At 39.8% G+C, this 24,641-nt stretch overlaps 2 long non-coding RNA genes across 2 annotated transcripts in view; one reads left to right on the forward strand and one right to left on the reverse strand.

The window, feature by feature from the left end:
* LOC128775309 (uncharacterized) lies at positions 1–21,615 on the forward strand. The gene is made up of 2 exons (XR_008419942.1): positions 1–56; positions 21,482–21,615. It is a non-coding gene; the product is annotated as an uncharacterized LOC128775309 (long non-coding RNA).
* Positions 19,065–24,641, reverse strand: part of LOC128775308 (uncharacterized) — a 10,292-nt gene continuing 4,715 nt past the window's right edge. Inside the window, exon 2 of the long non-coding RNA XR_008419941.1 lies at positions 19,065–19,776. This is a non-coding gene — a long non-coding RNA (uncharacterized LOC128775308). The remainder of the gene's footprint in view (positions 19,777–24,641) is intronic.

The raw sequence follows: 24,641 nt of genomic DNA on the forward strand, positions 1-24,641 counted from the left end.
GTGGCTCAGTCAGTTAAGTGTCCGACTTTGGCTCAGGTCATGATCTCACGGCTCAGGTCATGATCTACCAGTTCACAGGTTCAAGTCCCATGTTGGGCTCTGTGCTGACAGCTCAGAGCCTGGAGCCTGCTTCAGATTCTGTGTCTCCCTCTCTCTGTACCCCCTCCCCACTCGCACTCTGTCTCTCTCCCAAAAATAAACATTAAAAAAATTTTTTTAACTGTGGGTTAATAAATCAGTGCTTTTTGAAGCACATTTTGAAATTTGTGATATTTTGTTACACAGTAGTAGATAACAAGTACATTTGTCAAATCAATTGGTAAGCAGAGAAAATTATTTTGGCAGGAACAGTGAAGAAAGAATGTAAGGAGGTGGAGCTGAAAGGAGGAATCCTACTGAAGAAAAGACTATTCACATACTAAGAGCAAGTGGCAAACAGTAACTGAGATTTGGGTAAGACAGATTATCAACACAGAAGATACACGAAAATCACATAGGAATGGACATAGACTTTATAACGTCTAAAACCCAGTCCTTCTGGAACACTGATAGCAACATTTGGCAATGAATAACTGTAGTGTATAATTACATTTATAACTCAGCTAAGTGAGTATGAATTTATAGGCAACGTATACGATTATGATATATATTTACATGGGACAAATATGTAAGGAGAACCTTATGACTTACTGCCAGAGCCTAGCAGAGCCCTAGCTCAGCAAATGGTCCAATACACGTGGGTTAAGAAATCTGAAATTGTAGGATAAGCTAAGTTTTATGTTTCCTGGTTTTCACACTAACCTGTATACCAATTGTTCAATATTTTTTAATTTTCATTGAGTGATTTTGAACTATTCTAACAACTAGGGAATTGACAGATTAAATGACAGATAGAGGTAGCTTTGTCATTTACTAAGAGTTGTATCTGCTTATGTACAACTTAATATGTGTGAATAGTGAAGTCCTTATATTAAAGAATAATGTGATTTTTTTTTTAAGGGGTGGGGGTTCCTGGCTGGTTCAGTTGGTAGAACATGTGACTCTTAATCTCAGGGTCATGAATTCAAGGCCCATGTTGGGCCTAGAGCTTACAGGAAAGAGAAAGAGAGGAAGGGAAGGGAAGGGAAGGGAAGACAAAAGAGAAGGGAACAGAAGGAAGCGTAGGAAGGAAGGGGAAGGAGGAAGGGAGGGAGGGAAGAAGGGAGGGAGGAGAGAGAGGAAGGGGGGAGGGGGGAGGGAGGGAGGGAGAAAGGGAGGGAGGAAGAAAGAAAGGAAGAGAGAGAGAGGGAGGGAGCAAAGGAGGAAAAAAGAAAGAAAGAAAGATGTGAAGCTATCACTTACAAAAGGTGTTTTTTAATAAACTTTATTTTTTAAGGCAGTTTTGGGTACACAGCAAAATTAAGTAGAAGGTACAGAGTTCCATACTCCCTTTCCTGGTATATACATAGCCTCTCCGACTATCAACATCCCCCACAAGAGTGACACATGTGTTACAATTGAAGAATCTACATTGACACATCATTATCACCCAAAGACCATAGTTATATTAGGGTTCATCCCCTGTTGGTATTGTACATTTTATGGGTTTGGACAAATGTAGTTTCTCTGTGTTCTGCTCATTATCTCACCTCCGCAAACCCCTGGCAACCTCTGATCTTTTTACTGTCTGCATAGTTTTGATTTTTCCAGAATGTCACATGGTTGGAACCATACAATATGCAGCTTTTTTAGACTGACTACTTTCACTTAGTGATACGCATTTTTAAGTTTCCTCCATGTCTTTTCATAGCTTGATAGCTCATTTCTTTTTAGTGCTGAATAACAGTCCACTGTCTGGTTGTACCACAACATATTTATTCATTCATCTACTGAAGGACATCTTGGTTGCTTCCAAATTTTGACAATTATGAATACAAGTGTTACAAACATCCATGTTCAGGTTTTTGTATGGACATACGTTTTCAACTCCTTTGGGTATATACCAAAGAGTATAATTACTGGATCATATGGTAAGAGTATGTTTAATTTTGCAAGAAACCACCAAACTGTCTTCTAAAGTGGCTGTACCGTGTTGCATTCCTACCAGTAATGAGACTTCCTATTAACTCCACATTCTCACCATCATTTACTGTTGTTGGTGTACTGGATTTGGGGCGTTCTAATAGGTATGTAGTGGTATCTTATTGTTGTGTTAACTTGCATTCCTGTGATGGCATATGATATGGAGCATCTTTTCATATGCATCATTGCCATCTGTATATCTTCTTTGCTGGGGTGTTTATTAAGGCCTCTGGCCAATTTTTAATTGGGTTATTTGTTCTCCTATTGTTGAGTTTTAAGTGTTCTCTGTATGTTTTGGACAACAGTCTTTGCAAATACTTCCTCCCAGTCTGTGGCTTTTTTTTTTTTCTTGACACTGTCTTTTGCAGAGCAGAAATTTTTAATTTTAATGAAATCCAGCTTATCAATTCTTCCATTCATTGATCATGCCTTCAGTGCTTTTATCTATAAAGTCATCACCCAAGGTCATCTAGATTTTTCTCCTATGTTATGTTCTAGGAGTTTAATAGTTTTACATTTCACATTTAGGTCCACAGTCCATTTTGAGTTACTTTTATGATGGATACAAGATCTGTATCTTTATTCATTTTTTAAACATCTGGATGCCCAGTTTTTTCTGCACCATTGATTGAAACACAAATAGTTTTATTCCCTTACAAACTAAAAAAAAATTTTTTTTTAACATTTATTCATTTTTGAGAGATGGAGAAACAGAGGATGAGTTGGGGAGGGGCAGAGAGAGAGGGAGACACAGAATCAGAAGAAGGCTCTAGGCTCTGAGCTGTCAGCACAGAGCCTGACACGGGGCTCAAATCAGCAGACTAGCAGATCATGACCTGAGCTGAAGTTGGACACTTAACTGACTGAGCCACCCAGGCACTCCATTCCCTACCAACTTTTAGTGAATGGTGCCTGGTAGTATGTTAATGTACATTTGTTTGTGACCATAATAATAAGTCTTGCTAAAAATCTAGGATGCAGGCATTTCATATAAAGACCCAACAATACTGTTGCTTTTATTCATTTCTCTCACAACTGCTCTGTGAGCTGGATTACTGGCATGACCTCATTTTACAGACAGAAAGGATGACATAGAGAGATAGCAGGAAAGCTGACTTACTTGCCCTAAGAAGCCCACAGCAGAGTGAGAATTCACATTGACTGTCTCTAGCTGTGTCCTGCTCACCAGAGTACCTGATGCATGAGCATTGCTCATTTTTACTCTGTCCTTCGTAAAGCAATAAAGAAGATGCACACTGGATTCTCTAAGGAATTCTTTAAGGAGACACCTAAGGGTAACATTTTTCAGAAATGATCTTTCTCTCACATTATAAGATAAATGTGAGGAGAAACCCTGAGTCACCCAATCCGAAGGACTATGAAAACCCCTTCTGATCAGGAAAGGAGGCATCTCACAGTTTCAGTCCTTTTACTACAAAAGTAAAAAATATTAAAACTTGTTCCCTTTCTTCTCTTTGGTAGTAATGCTAACAACAAAAAAACAATTTCCCAATTGTGAGCCTGAGTTATGGGTGAAGGGAAACATGAGGAGCCTGCCTTAAAATGTTATGCTCATTTCTCTGCAAATGATTCTTCAGAAAAGTTGTAACAAAATATAATTTGGGGATGTTGGGAAGTTGTGAGGACCAGAACACATCCGAATAATTTCAGAAGCAGAAAGAAGACGCTTATGTCAATCTCCAGCAGTCCTACCTGAAATATTACCCTTCCTAACTGAGCATTGCTACTGATTTTTGTGGTTACTTCACGTGTGAATGGCTGGCGGAAAGAAGTTATATGACAAATTCATTAGTTCCTCACATGAATACTCCAGAATTTTGTGAAACTTTGCACAGACCTTTTTTTCACTTTAGGGTCTAGCCTTCTTATTGACTTGCTTCATTTGCTGGCTGTTCCTGTTGCTCTGAATCAATGCTGCTGTCACAAGAAGATCCCATACTTCTGTCTGACATGCCTCGGGACAACTGTCCATGTGGTCACCAAGCACTTGTGTTTTTCGGAGTTGTTCAGATGTTGACTCTAACAACTGAATTTGAGAAACTATGACTCAGAAAAAGGACTCTTAAAAAAAAAAGGCAGTGTTTTTAACACATAGAAAGATTTTTTTTTTAATGTTTATTTTTGAGAGAGAGACAGAGACAGAGACAGAGACAGAGCACGAGTCGGGGAGGGGCAGAGAGAGAGGGAGACACAGAATCTGAAGCAGTCTCCAGGCTCTGAGCTGTCAGCACAGAGCCCGATGTGGGGCTTGAACTCACAGACCACGAGATCATGACCTGAGCCGAAGTCAGATGCTCAACCAACTGAGCCACCCAGGCGCCCCTATAGAAAGATTTTAATTAAAATCCAGATAACTGGATCTCCTGACATAATGTATTTTTTACGTGTGATATTACTTTTCCCCTTGTTCCTGATTAAGACTCAGTTTCTAATATCTCTATTGTTCTCCTTGCTGGTGGCATTCACTCCTCTTAGGACTTAAACTTCTTTTGCTCAATTGTACACTTTGCTTCTGCCCTAACTCATCGATCTCATACTATGTCAACATCTACATCTTTAGCTACACCCTGAAAAGACAAAAATGGGGTACCCTGGGAGTTAGGAAGATAACCTGTTGTAGTGGGGAGGCTATGGTCTATGGAGACAGTCTTATTTTTGTCACATATGAGCTGAGGGACTTTGGACAAGTTCATTCACACTAATGCCTACCCTATAGGTTCTGAGGGAGGATTAAATGAGACACTGCATGTAAAACACACAGTACTGTGCAAAGAACAGGAGTGGAATTAATAAGTGTCTATTTCAGTCAAGCCATTTAACTTCTTTGTCTCTGCTTTTTCATCTTTAAAATGGTAGTGGTAATACATAGAGTAGCAATAAAATGGAAGTAAGATAAAGCATGCAGAGTATGTGGGAAGCAGAGAGCACTCTGGGAATGTCAACCTCCCACCCATGATCAATACGGAAAAGACCATCTGGATGGAAGCTCCATGATTCTGTGACTTAAAATATATACTTTTAAATGGACTCTCTAGGTTAGGAAATACTGTGGCCATTGTTTTTCCTGTGAATTGATGCATCATATGTATGTTTATGATAATTGCAGAGATCCCCACACATAAACTGGTACTTTCTAAATGAGGCAAATGCCATTATTACCTCTGTTTTTCTAGATCAGTGTTTTCTCGGGTGTGTCCTGGAAAGCATTCATGGCACAGCATATTTAATTAAAAGTACATGATGAGGCAGTTCAATGGTCAAGTAAGTTTGGAAAACATGGGTGAAAAAGAGTTAAGCAGTTTCTTTTAATCTAGGAAAATCTAGATATTTTTTTAAAAAAACTTTTAAGTTTATTTATTTGTTTTGAGAGACAGCAGATGCGAGCTAGGGAGGGGTAGGGAGAGAGGGAAGAGCGAGAATCCCAAGCAGGCTCCACACTGCCAGCCCAGAACCCAACGTGGGGCTTGAACTCACAAACCTGTGAGATCATGACCTGAGCCAAAGTCAGGCAGTTAACCCACTAAGCCATTCAGGTGCCCCAACTTAGAGCTTTTAATGTGCAAATATCCATCATGACCCTCCAAAAAAGTAATGTACTATGCATTGTTTTGCAAAGGTCATCAAACTGGTGTGGGCGTACCATGCTAGAGAACATGTGTTCTCAGGAATACACATTAAAAATGCTGCTCACAGTACGATCACTAGTATGTTGCCCATTTAGGACTGAGTAGTTTTAAGCGCTAACACATAAGCAATGTTCAACATTTTGGGACACCATAGACTTAAGACGTAGATTCCCAGACCTACCCCAGACCTACTGAGTCAAAATCTCCAAGGATGGGGCACTGGCATCAGTATCTGTAAAAAGCTCCATTAAAGGATGCAATGCCTGTTCAATATTGCAAAGACCTGTTGTGAAGGTTTGCATGGATCCTGAACACTGGATTTTGACAGGTGGCTTGACATGTAAATTCCCACCTCACAATAAACGGAGTCATATCGTCCTCTGAAGCCCTACACACTCATGAGTCCAAGGCCTTGCTAACCCCAGGAGGTCTTACTGTGACCCCTGTGAGGTCTGACCTGGGGCCCAGCATAGAGCACAATGCTTAGCAGTCACTGACACCCAATACAAGTTTTTTGAGTGAATGACACTTTTATTTTTAGTTTTATGTTTTTTAAATATTTTTAATGTTTATTTATTTCTGAGACAGAGAGAGACAGAGCATGAGCAGGGGAGGGGCAGAGAGAGAGGGAGACACAGAATCGGAAGCAGGCTCCAGGCTCTGAGCTGTCAGCACAGAGCCTGACGCAGGGCTCAAACTCACGAACCATGAGATCATGACCTGAGCCGAAGTCGGTCGCTCAACCGACTGAGCCACCCAGGCGCCCCAGTGAATGACAGTTGTAAACTCAATGAATTGGTTAAAGATAACTCTATAGCCATCTCATATATTACTGGAATTCTGATACTAACTACACTGTAATTAACAAGATCATCTCCATGCCTCCTTCCTACTTCACCCTTTTGTACTACTAGAAGTAGTGTTGTCTGGAATTGAGCCAAAAAATACATCCAGATGGATTTTCACTTCACTCCGCTAAGTGGTCTTAGAAACCTGTTAAAAGCAGTAACCCAACTGTACTGGTTCCCGATTGCTATTACAGCAAAGTACCACAAATGAAGTGGCTTACAACAACATATTTATTTATTGTCTTACAGTTCTGAAGGTCAGGAGTCTAAAATCAAAGTGGACACAGGGCTTCATTCCTTCTGGAGACTTCAGGGGAGAATTTATTTCCTTGACATTTTCAGCTTGTAGAAACTCCCACATTCCTTGACTTATGGCTCCTTCATGCCACTCCAACCCCTTTCTTCCATCATCAGTTTCCTGCTACTGACCCTATTCCTCCTGCCTCCCTCTTACAAAGGCCCTTATGATTACATTGGCCCACCTGGTAGATCCAGGATAACCTCCCTGTCTCAAAATTCTTTTTTCTTTTTTTTTTAATGTTTACTTACTTTTGAGAGAGAGAGAGAGAGAGAGAGAGAAAGAGAGAGAGAGAGGGTGAGTGGGGGAGAGGCAGAAAGAGAGGGAGACAGAGGATCCCAAATGGGCTCTGCACTGACAGCCAGAGAGCCCAATGTAGGGCTCGAACTCACAAACCCCGAGATCATGACCTTAGCCAAAGTGAAGTTGGACACCAACCAACTGAGCCACACCCAAGAGCCCCTCAAAATTCTTAATCACCTCTGCAAGCCCCTTTTACTTTCTAAGGTGACATATTCACAGGTTCCAAGGATTGGGATTTAAACATCTTTGGGACAAACATTGTTCTGCCCTACTGCACCAACAATTTCTCAATTCATCTACAGTGTATATTGACACACACAATGTCTAAAAAGTATAGGGCATTCCTGGGTGCTATCAGGGATCCCAAAGGTAATCGACCAAGTCCCCAGTCTTAGGATCCTATTAAGGACCTAATAAGGCAAATAAAATAAATTTATAAATGATTTTCAGTTCAAAGATTTGTAAAAGCAAACGAAAAGGACAGAACAATATGGTCTCTCAGAGCCAAACACAGGAAATTAAGTAGGACACTAAATTCAGAAAGTGCCAAAAGTTAAGGTTGTCATGGCAACATGAACTCAGTAACACAGCAAAACCTGTTTTTCAAAAGTATACACTTAACAGCTTTGCACAATTATGATCTGCTGAAAGAGCAGCTTTCATTCAATGATCCAGAACCTTTACAACTACAGATTAGCTCTTGTTCTGTAGCTATAAGACAAGAATGGCTTGCCTCACCAAATTCAACTTCACAAACATTTAGATGTCATCCACTATGTGTAAGACATATAAGACATTGAGTAAGTGCTGAGGGGATACAAATATGCATAAGACAGGGACGTTGGGGCTCAGTCGGTTAAGCGTCCAACTCTTGATTTCAGCTCACGATTCATGAGTTCAGGCCCCGCATCAGGCTCCATGGAGCCTGCTTGGGATTCTCTCTCTCCCCCTCTGTCTCTCCCCTATCCCACTCACACTCTGTCTCTTTCAAAATAAAAAATAAACATTAAAAAAAGAAGAAGATGCTAAGGTGGGAACGCCCTAGGGAAAGCTCAGAAGCTGGAAAGAGCAGAGTGTTTAGAGGAACAGTAATTAACAGTCTGGCTGAAATAAAGATTACATGAAAATGGTCTTATAGAGCCAGGGCTGGGAATGATAGGCAATAATGTGGTTAGCAAATATCGGTATTTTCAATAAGTATATTCCACAGATTTAAAAAGTCAAAGGTCTCTTTCAGAACAGCCCTTATCTGATTTTCTCAAACTTCTTACTGATCAAATAAAAATTAAAAAAAAAAACTTCTTACTGATCACGCTGTTCTGTGGCCACCTGCCTTGAAATATGTTGTTCCCCTGCACCTGAAATACAAGGCAGAAATGGTATCAGTTTTCTAGATAAGGAGGTTGAGAATCAGGAAGTGGTGAAAGAGGGGTTTAAATGTTGTCTATTTGATTTCAAAGACCAAGTGATTTACTTACTTTGATTACTGATTATTTGATGTCTCTGTTCCCAGTGAGACTCCAAATATCTTATGGATAAGGTTCACGTCTCATTCAATTTTGTATCCTCAGAATCTAGTTCAATGACAGACACACAGTGGGGCCTATGTAATTTCTGTTGAATGAGTGAATAAATAAATTTTAGGCAAGCAGTTATTGAGGCAAGGTGTTCCTTTCCCTGTGGAGGTGAAATGTTTTTCCACGTAGCAGTGATGTTCATTGCATGCCCTGTCACAGCAAATATTTGGTGGACTTTATTCATCAACTGGTTATTTATAATAATTTTTAAAAATAGGCATGAGCTTCATGGATGTCCCTTCCCTCATCCTAATTTATGCTTGCACCTTTCCCTTCTCCTGTTCCATCCAAAACTTATTCCCAGGAGTATTGAAAAACACAATCTCCAACCCACAAACGTATGGCCAACTAATCTTTGACAAAGCAGGAAAGAGTATCCAATGGAATAAAGACAGTCTCTTCAGCAAATGGTGCCAGGAAAACTGGACAGCGACATGCAGAATGAACCTGGACCACTTTCTTACACCATACACAACTCATACACAAACACATACACATACGTAAACTCAAAATGGATGAAAGACCTCAATGTAAGACAGGAAGCCATCAAAATCTTCGAGGAGAAAGCAGGCAAAAACCTCTCTGATCTTGCCCGCAGCAACTTCTTACTGAACACATCTCCGGAGGCAAAGGAAACCAAAGCAAAAATGAACTACTGGGACCTCATCAAAATAAAAAGCTTTTGCAAAGTGAAGGAAACCATCAGCAAAACTAAAAGGCAACCGACAGAATGGGAGAAGATATTTGCAAACAATATATCAGATAAAGGGTTAGTATCCAAAATCTACAAAGAACTTATCAAAGTCAACACCCAAAAAACAAATAATCCAGTGAAGAAATGGGCAAAAGACATGAATAGACACTTCTCCAAAGAAGACATCCAGATAGCCAACCGACACATGAAAAAATGCTCAATATCACTCATCATCAGGGAAATACAAATCAAAACCACAATGAGATACCACCTCACACCTGTCAGAATGGCTAACATTAACAACTCAGGCAAAATAGATGTTGGGGAGGATGCAGAGAAAGAGGATCTCTTTTGCATTGTTGGTGGGAATGCAAGCTGGTGGAGCCACTCGGGAAAACAGTATGGAGGGTCCTCAAAAAACTAAAACTAGAACTACCCTACGATCCAGCAATTGCACTACTAGGCATTTATCCACGGGATACAGGTGTGCTGTTTCGAAGGGACACATGCACCCCCATGCTTATAGCAGCACTATCAACAATAGCCAAAGTATGGAAAGAGCCCAAATGTCCATCAATGGATGAATGGATAAAGAAGATGTGGCATATACATACAATGGAGTATTACTCAGCAATCAAAAAGAATGAAATCTTGCCACTTGCAACTACGTGGATGGAACTAGAGGGTATTATGCTAAACGAAATTAGTCAGAGAAAGACAAATATCATATGACTTCACTCATATGAGGACATTAAGACACAGAACAGATGAACATAAGGGAAAGGAAGCAAAAATAATATAAAAACAGGGAGGGGGACAAAACATAAGAGACTCTTAAACATAAGAGACTCTTAAATAACAGAGGGTTACTGGAGGGGTTGTGGTGGTGGTGGGGGGCGCTAAATGGATAAGGGGCATCAAGGAATCTAATACTGAAATCATTGTTGCACTATATGCTAACTAATTTGGGTGTAAATTAAAAAAATAAAATTTACAAATAAATAAATAAATAAAATGAATAAATAAATAAATAAATAGAAAAACACCATCTCCAATCCTTGAAGATGATATTCTAGCATCCTTGCCAATTGGGTTTCTATCTCCCACGGTCCAGAGACCCCACCTAAAACCACTATATAATTTGTGATGTTACAGGGCTTCTCAGAGTCCTATTTGAATTGGCTTCCAGCAGAGTTTGCCTATTTTCTCTTTCTCCTCTCCTAGACTCCTAGAGCTTTTTTTTTTTTTATTTTATTATTTTTTTTTTTTTAAAGAGAAAAAGCATGTGCAAGCTGGGGAGGGGCAGATGGAGAGGGAGAGAGAGCATCTCAAGCAGGTTCCACACCCAGTGGGGAGCCCAACTTAGGCTCGATCTCATAACCCTGAAACCATGACCTGAGCCAAAATCAAGAGTCAGACTCTTAACCGACTGAGCCACCCAGGAGCCCCATCCTGGAGCTTTTTATCATCTAAAAGCATTTTGGTGATCCTTTCTTTCCTTTTTCTAATTACAATAAGAGAAGATCATTTGCTCTTTGCCTATTATTTCACCTAAACTTGGTAAACCCCCAGTCTACTTTGACCCTGTATTTTCCTCCTCTGACTTTATATACTTTGCCTCCTACTCTTTCTACAAGGTCTGTTCCATTAAACGTTTCTCAAAAGACACGTTATTTACTCTTCACTCATGACCCTTCCCTTGTTCTAATTTCCAAGTATTAGAAAAACTGCTAACATCTCTTTAAAACTACAAACCAGGAAACTTGGAGAAGTACTGAATTTATCTTCTATCCCATACTCTCAACACTAAATCACCAAATTTTGCCAATGTCTTCTGTACCAAAATGTTATGACATGCCTTCCCTTCTATTTCTTACTCACTACAGGCTTGTTGAATTTATTATAATTTTCTCAACATTCTTTGCCTTTATATTATCGATATTACTACTGACAAAGGTATTTTTGGTGTGTTTTGCTTTAAATGGGACAATTTCACTCTCTAAGCCATAACACAGTCTCACAGGCCTTTGGATCCTGTCAGAAGTCTTCACTGTATACTTGATCAAGACGCTATGAATTAGCTGAATTCTTTAGCTTCCTTCTGTGTTTCAAAGTCTCCCCTTCTTGCCAGGCTTATCTCCTTAATGATCTCTCCCTACTCTGACCTTCCAGTTTCTTCTTCTGTTTCTCCATTTATTCAAATAGTTTCAGAAATTCTCCCTTCCCATGGAGGCTTATTAGTTAGATCCCATACTATCGGGAAATCCTGTCAGCATGACCCTCAAAATATATACAGAATCTCCATGTTCAGTGCCACTGACTGGGGTGGGCCAGCACCCCATTTTCTAAGATTGGGGCAGTCACCTCCAGGATCTCAGCTGTCCCATTGCACTCTGTTCTCAACCAGGAGTTCCTCTGATCCTTTAAAAAATATAATCAAATGGGGTGCCTGGGTGGCTCAGTCGGTTAATTGTCCGACTTCAGCTCAGGTCATGATCTCACAGTTCATGAGTTCAAGCCCCACATTGGGCTCTGTGCTGTCAGTGTGGAGCCCGCTTAGGAGTCTCTGTCTCCCTCTCTCTCTGCCTTTTCCCCACTCACACTCGCTCCCTCTCTCTCCAAAATAAAAATAAACATTTATAAATAAATAAATAAAAATAAAAATATAATCAAATCACTTCTCTCCTCTGTTTAAAACCCTAAGCAGCTCCCCAAGTCACTCATAGTAAAAGCAAAGTCCTCCGGAGCCTAGACTACAGTCTGCCCTCTTCCCTCTCTAACTTCACATCATATTCTCCCCCCCTTGCTGAGTGCTCTCCAGCCATATATTCGCAAGGTTGGCTACTGCTTTGGAGTGTCAGCATGTGCTAACCCTCCTGCTTGGAGCCCTCTTTCCCCATTTATCCTTTCCTTCAAGTCATTGTTCAAAGGCCATCTTATTCATCCGATTAGCAAGGCATATCCTGACTTAAAAACACAACTCATTCCCTTTTCCTATTTTTTTTTTCTCCTTGGCACTGATCACTGTCTAATATACTAAGACTGGTTTATTTGCTTATTAGCTGTCTCTAAAAATCCAGTACCTGAGGGCACCTGGGTGGCTCAATTGGTTAGGCATCCCACTTCAGCTTAGGTCATGATCTCACAGCTCATGGGTTCGAGCCCTGCATGGGCTCTGTGCTGACAGCTCAGAGCCTGGATCCTGCTTCGGATTCTGTATCTTCCTCTCTCTGCTCCTCCCCCTCTCACACTGTGTCTCTCTCTCTCTCAAAAATAAATAACTAAACATTAAAAAAATTTTGGGGGGCGCCTGGGTGGCTCAGTAGGTTGAGTATCCAACTTGGGCTCAGGTCATGATCTCACAGCTCATGAGTTTGAGCCCTACATCGGGCTCTGTGCTGAAAGCTCGGAGCCTGGAACCTGCCTTGGATTCCGTGTCTCCCTCTCTCTCTGCCCCTAACCCACTTGCATTCTGTCTCTGTCTCTCTCAAAAATAAATAAATATTCAAAAAAAATTTAATTCAGTACCCTGAGGGCAAGAACTTTCGTCTATTTTTTTCACAAAACAGTGACAAGAACGGTGTGCCTGGCCCATAGCAGGCACTCAAAGCAAACTTGTTGAATGAATGAAGTCAAAGCATTAATTCACAGAGATACAGGATATATAAAACACAGGCTGTATGGAGCAGAAGTACACCTTCATGGGTTTTTTGCCTTGTTTTTTTTTTTAAGGTTTATCTATTTTTGAAAGAGAGAGACAGAGCATGAACAGGGGAGGGGCAGAGAGTGAGGAAAGACCCAGACTCTGAAGCAGGCTCCAGGTTCCATGCTGACACAGAACCCAACGCAGGGCTCTGGTTCACAAACTGTGAGATCACGACCTGAGCCAAAGTCGGACGGTCAACCGACCGAGCCACCCAGGCACCCCGTTGCCTTTTTCATGTTTCACTCATAAGCAGCAGAGCTGCGCTATTTTGTTTGTAAAGTCACAAACAGCAATGTATTCAGGGCATTCATAACCTAAAAGGGACTCTGAGACACCAGACACACAGTGAGCAGTCCAGAGTATAGAACGAGACACAGTTCAAAAGTGGAACAAGAAGATGAGTTATTGTGCAAGAATAATGACAAGATGCTGCCTTACATGCTAAGAAAAAGTTGTTTCTAACGATCTTACTTGCAAATCTTAGAATCGTCTGGTGTCAAGGTCTTTTTCCCCCGTTCATAAGAAACCAGATTTTTTTTTAAGGCCCTAGATCCTCAGCTTATGAAACTAGTGAGATAAACGATTCAATAAATAATAAAAATAACAATCAGACTTGAAAAAGAGTTCCGAATTTGAAATGTTAAACATCAGCATCTTCGATTTTAGTTCCTACCATTTGTATACAATGTTGATCAAACGCCACGTGGAATAAATAAGAGTCTGGATCCTTTGGCAGAGAACCCCTATTGTAAGACTGTCTTTGCCAGCATTAGCCCCTCCGTGTGAAGAGGCAAAGATGACAAGAGGATGCTGCTACTCCCCGGGCTGGTGGGTGAGGGGAGCCACCATAAGGCGACCACTCAGAAACATGCCTGAGTAAACAGATGGGTCTTCCGCTGTACCCTGAAGGCAAACAGACCCGGCTTTGCTGGACCTCGGGAGGGGGTGCATTCCAGGGTCCTGTCTCTCTCCTTGAGAATACCCTGCCCCTGGGTTCCCAGACTTCAAGCCTTCAGCATCTTGATCTCTGGCACCATGGAGGAATCACAGAAAGGACGGTTCCTGGGGAGAGCACATTTCAGTTTTACCTGGCTGTCTAGATAAAAGCCAGCACCTGCTCCACTAGTTACACGGGGAACCTGCAATGTCAGGGCGGCACAGGTGTAAAGACATTCCAAGGAAAGAGGAGGGCTTTTATAAATATCACTGCTATATAGTACATTTAAAAACTTGGGAAAGCACCTCTTCTGTCCTTTGCTGCCAATGTTCAAGCATGGGCTTCACCTTAAAATTTAAAAAAAGAGGAGACCTTATCAACCTGTTCCTATGTCTATTGCACAGGCTCTGCCCATTCTGGCTACAAGGTAGCTGTAGGATTTTATTACTAATTTCAAAGGTGGTGTTCCAGTTTTGAAAATGTTGTTTGGCCAAAAGTTTAGATTTTAAGGACACAAAGATAAACATATAACATTGTCATTGTAGCAACAAGAATAACATGGAAAACAACATTCATCAATTGAGGTAGTTTAAGAAATTACAGGGGCACCTGGGTGGCTCAGTCGGTTAAGCTCAGGTCATGACCTCACAAAACTGTGAGTTCAAGCCCTGCATCGGGCTCTGTGCTGACAGCTCAGAGCCTGGAACCTGCTTCCAATTCTGTCTCCCTCTCTCCTGCCCCTCCTCTTCTCATGCTCTGTCTCTCAAAAATAAGTAAACATTAAAAATTTTTTTAAAAAAATTACATCACCAACATACTTTTGGAATGATATATAGCCTATAAAAATTCAACATAGAAAGATGTCCATGATAAAGTAAATGTAAAGTGGAAGCTGCAAAACAGTACCAGTGCTGCACAATCTCATTTCATTAAAAATTTTCATTAAAAATGTTTGCTTATACGTGAAGAAATACCTAGGAGGATATTAACAAACCACCTGAGGGGATTATGGGAGACTTCATTTTCTACGTCACATATTCTCATATGTTTTAAAAGTTTGCAGCAAGCATTTATTATTACTACGAACAAAAACCACATTCATAAGTATGTGTGTGTATGCACGTGTACATGTAGTTAAGTTCTCCAAGCTTTGGACATAATAAAATCCAAAGTAATAAATGGTACAGGGTAATAACAATTAATTTGTTATTAATCACGCCTATAGAACAGATTCACATTATGCCTTTTATCACTTCATAAGAAATACGTGATCTTAGAATGAGAAAACAGAGGTCATTCACAGGAAAACAATTTGTTTCCTTCTGACTCAAAAGCCCCTGCAACCATCTATTGCTAACTCCAATTACCCACTCAAACAAATAAGTGAAAACAAAGCCAGTAATGTAAACATAAATTTAGTTGAAAGCTGCAGCCTAGATGGAAATACCTTCTTCCCGCAAAGTACTCTCTCTCTTCATGCCCTACCCACACAATACCCACCAAGATAAGTTCAGGCCCCAAGACCCGAAAGCCACGTTCTTTCATTGTCTTGCTTGCTCTAATGACAGTGGGTTGTTAATCACCACAAGGAACACAGCAAGATTCCAAAGTATATTGTTCCCAGATTTCCTGAGATTACTTCAGAGAATGCTGTGACAGAAACACATCGTCCAGCATGTTGACTGCACCACTTTCAGACCTGACACTGCAAAAGATGGCGAGCATGGTGAACAACTTTAAGATGAATAAAGAAAAGAAAATCCTCAGTATTTCTCTCATAAAAAAACCTGAGAAGTCATTTGGCTGGCTACTCTATGCTCAGAAAGAACCACATGACAAAGGTTAGTCTATTTTTTGTTAAAGTGAACTTAGAACAACCTTTCTGTGGATGATAAATTTAAATGAACATTTCTCTGCTGCCATCTTGTGGATTACTGAGGTAATTCAGTCAAAGCTCAGGAACAGGCAAATCTAAAGTCCTTCCCCCAAAGTTATGCCGGATATGAACTTATCGATTGTTTAAGGCCATTTATTTGACAGGACAAATATAATTTATATGGCATACTAGTTCTAACATATTATATTAAACATCTAAGAGTCAGATTTATTTTTAAGTTTAAGATCATTTAGCTTTCAAACGTTACCTTGTAGGGAAACAAATGCTTTTGTCACTGCTTAGGCAACAGTTAGTATAAAAGAAATTATAAATATCCTATATTAAGGCATTGGTCACTTAAAAAAACTAATTTTTTAATATACACCATTGGCATCATCTCTACCACCTTACACTAAAATTTAGAAAGGAAAGTTAAAATCCCAGGCTGCCTGGCTGGCTCAGTAAGTGGCACATGAGACTCTTGATCTCGTGGTTATGAGTTCGAGCCCCACACGGGGTGTAGAGATTATTTAAATAAATTAAATTCACTACAAAAAAAGGAGAGAGAGAGAGAAATTTAAAATCCCCTTTCTAAAAGATAATATACATGGCATTTTGGCCTCACTCCAAACCCAGTCCCTCCACTGGGAAATTGTAGTTGGGGCACAGAGGTACAAGAGCACCTGGTCCTGGGGATAGAAACAGACCAGGTTCAGTCACTCACCACTGACAAAATCCAAAGACAGAGAAATGAGTGGTGGTGAAAGAAGACAGGAATTTCAGTGAGGCCAACACAGAAGACAGTGGACTATCATTTCAAAGACTGTCTCCAAAGTGCCAAAAATACTTCCAGGTTTCTATAAGGAAAATGTGGGACAAAGGTGGGTGGGTACCTTCAGGTAGGCAGTGAAGATCAAATAGATCACTGTCTTGGAGTCGATCACAGGCAGGGTGTCCTTACTGCTTGGGTTCCCATCAACGGATGCCTTGCCCTCAAGGTCTTCCGCCTGAGCTCACCTGGCGATGTGACTATGCAGTAGAGATAGGAACACCCACTGCAAGAACCGCCAGCCTGATTTTGACTAGGTCAACTAGGAGTAGGATAACTTCAGAGGTTTTCCACTTCACAAAACTGGGAGCAAGGAAAGGAGGAAACAGGGAAAGGAGAAATGGGAATATGATATTGTCATTATAAGAAATATATACATGGTCTTTGTCTCCATTCCCATCACAAGAGTTCCTAAACCTCTTAGAATTTCCTAAATGATGAAAGCAATAAAGGTATCTTTTGTTATTAATGAAGTGACATTGGGTTTCAATAGCCAATGCTTTATTCAACCATGCCTGTGTAAAGAACCCTCCTTAAAAACCCAAAAAGAGAAGCACCTCAGTGGCTCAGTCAGTTGAGCATCAGACTCTTAATTTAGGCTTAGGTTGTGATCTTCGGGTCGTGGGATCCAGCCCCACATCAGGCTCCACACTGAGCATGGAGCCTGCTTAAGATTCTCCCTCTGTGCCTCTCCCCTACTCATGCTCTCTCTCTCTAACACACACACACACACACACACACACACACACACACACACACACACACACAGATAGAGAGGGTTCAGACAGTTTCCAAGTGAACACATGGAGATTCAGGGAGAGTGGCAACTGTGCAGCGTTGGTGGTTTAGTGGTGAGCTGCCTTTCAGGGAGAGTGGCAACCCTGGAAAGGGCATGGAAGCCCCACACCCTCTTCCTATACCTTGCCCTGTGCAACGCTTCCATCTAATTGTTCATGAGTTACATCCTTTTATAATAAACCAGTAATCTAGTTATTAAAATGTTTATCTGGGTCCTAGGGGCCACTCTAGCAAATCAATCGCACCCAAGGAAGGGGTCCTTAGAACCTCCAATCTATAGCTGGTCAGTCAGAAACACTAGTGACAACCTGGACTTGGGAGTTGTCATCTGAACTATGTGGAGGGGGCAGTCTTGTGGGACTGAGCCCTTAGTGTGTGGTAGGAGGCACTATCTCCAGGTAGTGTCAGAACTGAGTTGAATTGTAGGACTCCCAACTGGTGCCAGAGAATTGCTTGGTGATGTTGGAAAACACACATAATGGAATTGGTGTCGGGACCGTGCATACCATTCCTCGTCAGATTCTGAGTGCAGTCCTAGAGGGTGAATGCTAATGTGATATGTGGGGATACATTTCTTATATGGCTGCCAAACCCACTGTCACGTGTTGTTATTGGTTCGTGCTGCAATGTCTCGGACCATTTCTGGACTTGCAGGCATTCCTTGGAGTGCCCAAGTTGTAGGGTCAGCAATAAATCCAGAAAGGGATATAGGGGAAAAAATAGAGATACAGGGGAAAAAAATAGAAATTCTTGTTAGTTATAATGTATATATTGGAGAACTGAAGAAACTGGAAAAAATTCTGCTGCCTGGCCCTCCCCAACTTCATTCCCCAGTAAACCTGAGAAAGTATAGCATTTTCCCACTTGAGAACTTAAAAGAATGTATTAGGAGAACGTTTATGAGACCCTTCAAATTTGTGTTTTAGAATCCCATGAACAAAGAGGAGGACTTGTATTTCTACACTCATTGTCAGATCACCACCTTGCAGCAGGTTGGTACTTTGGGCATAATAAATATAGTAAATCAGTTTTAAAGAAAGGTGGGAGAGCAGGTACTAATATGTGTTCTCAGTTGCTATTTTTTACCTCTGGTTGTAATTTAGATAATTCCATAAAAAGATAAAGGTTCTGACCGGACAGGTCATATCTTCTGAGTGTGATCCTGGCTCTAAAATGCCACTTCTCCATTAGGTTCTATGGAATCCATACTTGGGAACTTCAAGATAGAATATTATATTGACCAGGATGAGAGTCTGGGTTGCTAAATTTAGGAAAGAAAATTTAAAAAGGACACCCAGTTAAATTAAAATTTCAGATTTAAAAAAGGAATTGGGACATATTTATGTTAAAAACTTATTCATTGTTTACCTGAAATTCAAATTCCCAACTGGCATCCTGAATTTTATCTAGCAACCCTAATCTTCCCCTTCCCCAAAAGGAATATTAAAGAAAATTGACATCTCAACTAGGAAAAAAGAAACTAATTCCTCTTTAATATAAAGCTAATGTTTTTAATTATTAAGATAAAGTAGCATAAGATTACACTGAGTAACAGGTTTTCCAAATGTAAGGGGATAAAAAGTAAAGCAAATTACATAAAGGTTCTAATTTAAGGTAGACTTGAAGGTCACATAGAATTATTCAGTTCCGTAGTTCGGATGCTTAGTACATACCCCTGAATGCAGGCACCATGCTTGACATTGGGAAAAGCAAGATTAACAAGACACAGCTCCTGTTCCCAAACAACTCATGGTCTAGTAGAAGGAAGAGAAAGCAGAGTTGAAACACATGTGAATGTAGAAAGGAATCTAGAGGACTTGCAGATTTCACCTTCTCTTCTGCCCTCGGTAGAACCTGGTCTCATCACTAAAGAAGTGTGACCAACAGGTGAAGAGATTTATTTTAAACAAATGGAGCAGAACTGATTCTTGGTTAATATCAAAACCTACACATTGTCAGATGATAAAATGTCAAAGCTGGAAATAACCTTAGAGATCTCATCCAGCGTGTCTATTTGACAAAACGAGTCTACATACAGCCCCGTATCTGTGGCCATCAGAGCAGCTGCCCCCTAACCAGCAGACTTTGTCCAGAGTCTTGTCCTGGTCGCTGCTTTTTCAGGTGAGGTCTGGCCATGAGGAAAGACTGATCCATATCTCAGGTTCCAAATGACAAATAAATTTGTGCTTCCAGACACCAAAGCTGTCAAAGCAGAGAGAATTTTAAAAAGAATTACAAGATGGCCTGCTGTCACACTGTAATAATACTCCAATTAGAACAAAGTGCACGGTGGGTTTAGGAAGGAAAACAGAAAGAGTTATTAAAGTCAAATGTGACGCGTCCAGCTAATTCAGCAGATAAAATCCACTCATTCCATTCTTTGTCCTCATGAGGATGAGTCAAAGGGCTTATCTCTGGACTTAACTGAAACAAACTGGTTAGGAAAATTCACGCTGTGTTGACAACTGTTCACAGAGCAGATAGAGTATAGAAATTGACTTATTAATTGCTGATGTTAGTTATTTATTGCCTTCTTTCCTCTGCTTGTCACTTTAACTTAGAAAAGTAAGGAGGGGGAAGAAGGAGAAAGAAGAATAGAGCTGAGATTCCGTCTCTAAGAGAGAAGGGTAAAATGACATCAGCATGGTGGGAGTACTTGTCTTCCTCTTCCTCTAACTTCTCTTTCTTCAAATACTCCTTTATTTAGGGCATCTTCCTCTCAGAAGTCCTTGATGTGGTGTGGGGAAGTTTTGTCTCCATCTTCCTAGAAATAGTCTATGTTCCTATATATGTGAGTATAGGGTGATCTCTTCTAGAAATAGGAAAACTGATTAGGACATTTCCCATTAAAATGTAAATGATTACTGTTTCTAATCTTCCCAATCCACCCAATATTTCCCTGTTCCTACAAAATTGATGAAACTTCAGGCATAAACACAGAGATATTTTTACTCACTATGGTTTTCTTTCTCTGCCCCCTCCCCCCAACCTGTAACAGTGGGACATAAATATCTCTAGACAGATACTCTGTATGCTACATACTAGCCAGTCCTTGGCTTACTGCCCTCCATTTCAGTAAAATGCCCAACACTCATCTACCTTTGCCCCCACATATTCAAAACTTCTGTATTTTTCCAAACCATGTGATTGCAAAAAATAGTTGTTATATTTTGTGCCTAGGACCCCTCTTCCTTGTGGTTACCCCATTTTGCTCTGTTGATCTATACCTCACTACACTGAGCTCTCACGTCTCAAATGCGTTTGAGTTCAATCCACAATCTAGGCCTATAATCTATGGTCAGACAGACCATGTGGGAGAAAGATGGCTATAGCTCCCCTAGTGCAAAATTCCTAGGTTCTGCTCCTATAGCCATTGGAGTATGTTTAGGAATGTGCCCAGTCAGAACCAGTGAGGTACCATGAGACAACTACTGGGTGTCATGGAAAGAGAACTCCTAGGAACTCCAGGAAAGAGGCCCTCACTCATTCTCATGCAACTTTAACTTAAGTAGGCTGAGCTGCTGCTGTCTCTCTCTACCATAACCGAAGACTCTGAGAATGGAAATAGAATAAACAAAGGTAAGGTTTAGAAAGATATAAACCAGGTGCTGGTGTTACCATGTAAGCCATAGAAAACTCAACTGCACCCGAAGTCAGCGTTACTGCCAACATTTCAGTTTTGTGAGCAGTAAGTTAGCTCCTTCCTTATGCAGCTTAGATTTTCTATCACTTTTAATCAAAAGAACTGAAAGTAATTAGTACACTTAGGAATATCTGAAACAATAAATAAGGGACGCTACTTTTTAAAAAAAAGGGACATAGAACCAGAAAGTCTTAAAAATCAAAAATAAGATATCTTAGGGGCGCCTGGGTGGCTCAGTCGGTTAAGCAGCCGACTTCAGCTCAGGTCATGATCTCATGGTCCGTGAGTTCGAGCCCCACGTCAGGCTCTGTGCTGACAGCTCAGAGCCTGGAGCCTGTTTTCAGATTCTGTGTCTCCCTTTCTCTGACCCTCCCCCGTTCATGCTCTGTGTCTCTCTCTCTCAAAAATAAATAAACGTTAAAAATTAAAAAAAAAAAAAAAAGATATCTTAAATAAAATTTTCAATAAAAGGCCTAGAAGTCAAAGTTGAGAAAATTCCACAATGCAAACCAAAAACTAAGTAGTGAAAAATATGAGAAAAAGGTTGCAGAATGGAGAATCAATTGAGGAAGTCCAATATTAGTCAAATAGGAGTGGGGGTAGGAGAGAGACAATTAAAAGAAAAAAATTCCTAGAGCTGAAAAGACAAAAGTCTACAGGATGAAATGCCATGCAAGATAAATAAAAATGATTGACACCAAGGTATAGATCTATATATATACCAAGGTATACATTATGCCAAGGTATATTCTCATAAAACTGCAGAATTTTAAGGAGAAAGTAAGACCATAAAGCTTGTAGAGAGAAAAAACAAGTTCCCCACAAAAAAAAAATGGGATTCAAAGTAATATTAAACTTGTCAACAGAGTGCCCAAATGATATAGTATCTTAAAAATTTGGAAGAAAAAAATGGTATGGATCTATAATTCTAGCCTACATAGTACCAGACATCCTGGTCAAGGAAATAAGGTAAGAAAAAGATAAGGATTGGAAGGAAAAAAGATAAAACTGATTATCAGTCAACTCCTAGAAATAATGAGTTGAGCAAATTTCCCAGGTAAAAGATTAACTTATGAGTAGCATTATTCTACACTCACCAATTAGAAAATATAATTGAAATTAAGATACCATTCTGAGCAGGAACAAAGCCAAGTGTGAAGAAAAATAAAAAATTTTATATATATGCAAGGACTCCTTGGACACACCCTTCTGGAAAAAACTTCTGTAGAATCTGAAAACAATGAAATTAACCCAGATTACTATGAAAAGAAATCCAATGATAACAGCTATGTGGCTAAAACAAGACATTAGAAGGTGTAAAGAAAAAATGTCTTCAAACAGAATGTTGGAATGGATTTTATTCAGCAAATCATATGAGTAAGAGCCTCAAAGAACTTACTGATATGGCAAAGAACCGTATATTTTTTTCTCTCAACAAAAACTTAAAAGTCAACTTTGGAATCCCTGAGAAAAGTTTTAGAAAACTGCAAAAAAAAAAAAAAAAAAAAAAAAAAAAAAAAATCATGGGCCAAATAGGAAGCATCCTCTTTCAAGTGGCAAAGATTTGATTTGGTGGGTGTATGATTCTTTCTTTATTGGCCCAATTCTACTAGCTCTGTGTTAAATAATATTACATGTACCACTCACAAAAATTAACTCAAAATGGATTAAAGACTTAAATGTAAGATCTAAAATTATCATACTCCTAGAAGAAAACACAGGGGAACACCTGCTTGACATTGGTCTGGGCAATGACTTTTTTTGGATATGACATCAAAAGTACAAGCAACAAAAGCAAAAATAAACAAATGAGACTATATCAAAGTAAAAAGCTTTTATGCAGCAAAAGGAGAAAGCAAAATGAAAAGGCAATGGAATGGAATGGAATGGAAGAAAATATTTGCAAGCCATATATATGATAAGGGTTTCATATCCAAAATATATAAGGAACTCATACAACTCAATAGCAACAAAAATTAAAAATAAATCCTATTTAAAAGTGGGCAAAGGGGGCACCTGGCTGGCTCAGTTGGAAAAGCATGTGACTCTTGATCTCAGGGTTGTGAGATCAAGCCCCACACTGGGTGCAGAGATTACTTTAAAATAAATAAATAAATAAATAAATAAATAAATAACTTGAAATAAATAAATAAATAAATAAATAAATAATTAAATATTAAAAAGTGGGCAAAGGACTTGAAAAGACATTTTCCAAAGAAAATACACAAATGGCCAACAGGTACATTAAAAGGTGCTCAACATCACTAACCATCAGGGAAGTCCAAATCAAAACCACAGTGAGATACTACCTCAAACCTGTTAGGATGGCTGTTATCAAAATGATGAAAATAATAAGTACTGGTGAGGCTGCTGAGAAAAGGGAACACTGACACACTGTTAGTGGGAATGTAAATTGGTACAGTCGCTATGGAAAATAGTACGGACGTTCCTCAGAAACTTAAAAATAGAAATACCATATGATCCAGCAATTCCCCTCTTGGGTATGTATCCAGAGGAAATGAAATCACTATCTTGAAGAGATATGCTGAAGAGATATCCCCATGTTCATTGCAGCATTATTCACAATAGCCAAGACATGGAAACAACCTGAGTGTGCACTGTTGGATGAATGGATAAAGAAAATGTGGTGTAATGCTTCTTGGCCTTTTGGCTAAGATCAAGTGAAGAAAATGTGGTGTATATATGCAATGGTATGTTATTCAGCCATGAAAAGGAAGGAAATCCTGCCATTTGTGACAACATGAACGGACCTTTAGGGCATTATGCTATGTGACAAAAGAGAGACAAATACTATATGATCTCACTTATATATGAAATCTTAAAAAACTGAACTGTAAAGTCAAAAACTGAACTGGTAAAGTCAACTGGTGGTTACCAGGACCACGGGTTAGTGGGGGATATGGATGAATGTGGTGAAACGGCACAAATTTCCAGTTGTATGATGTATAAATTCTGGAGGTATAATATACAGCATGGTGACTATAGCTAACAACGCTGTTTTGAATACTTGAAAGTTGCTAAGGGAGTAAATCTTAAAAGCTCTTACTCTAAAAAAAAAAAAAAAAGGTAATTATGTGAGGTGATGGATGTGTTAACAAAACTTATTGTGGTGAGGGCGCCTGGGTGGCTCAGTCGGTTAGGTGTCTGACTTTGGCTCAGGTCATGATTGCACCATTTGTGAGTTTGAGCCCCGCATCAGGCTCTGTGCTGACAGCTCAGAGCCTAGAGCCTACTTGAGATTTTGTGCCTCCCTCTCTCTCTTCCCCTCCCTCACTTGCACTCTGTCTTTCTCTCAAAAAATAAAATAAACATTAAAAAAAAACTTTATTGTGGTAATCATTTATATATATAAAATTATCATATTGTACTCCTTAAACTTACACAATATTGTATGTCAATTATT

Source organism: Panthera pardus, unplaced genomic scaffold, assembly GCF_024362965.1.
Source record: "Panthera pardus isolate Hobbes unplaced genomic scaffold, ASM2436296v1 HiC_scaffold_7, whole genome shotgun sequence".
NCBI lineage: Eukaryota > Metazoa > Chordata > Mammalia > Carnivora > Felidae > Panthera > Panthera pardus.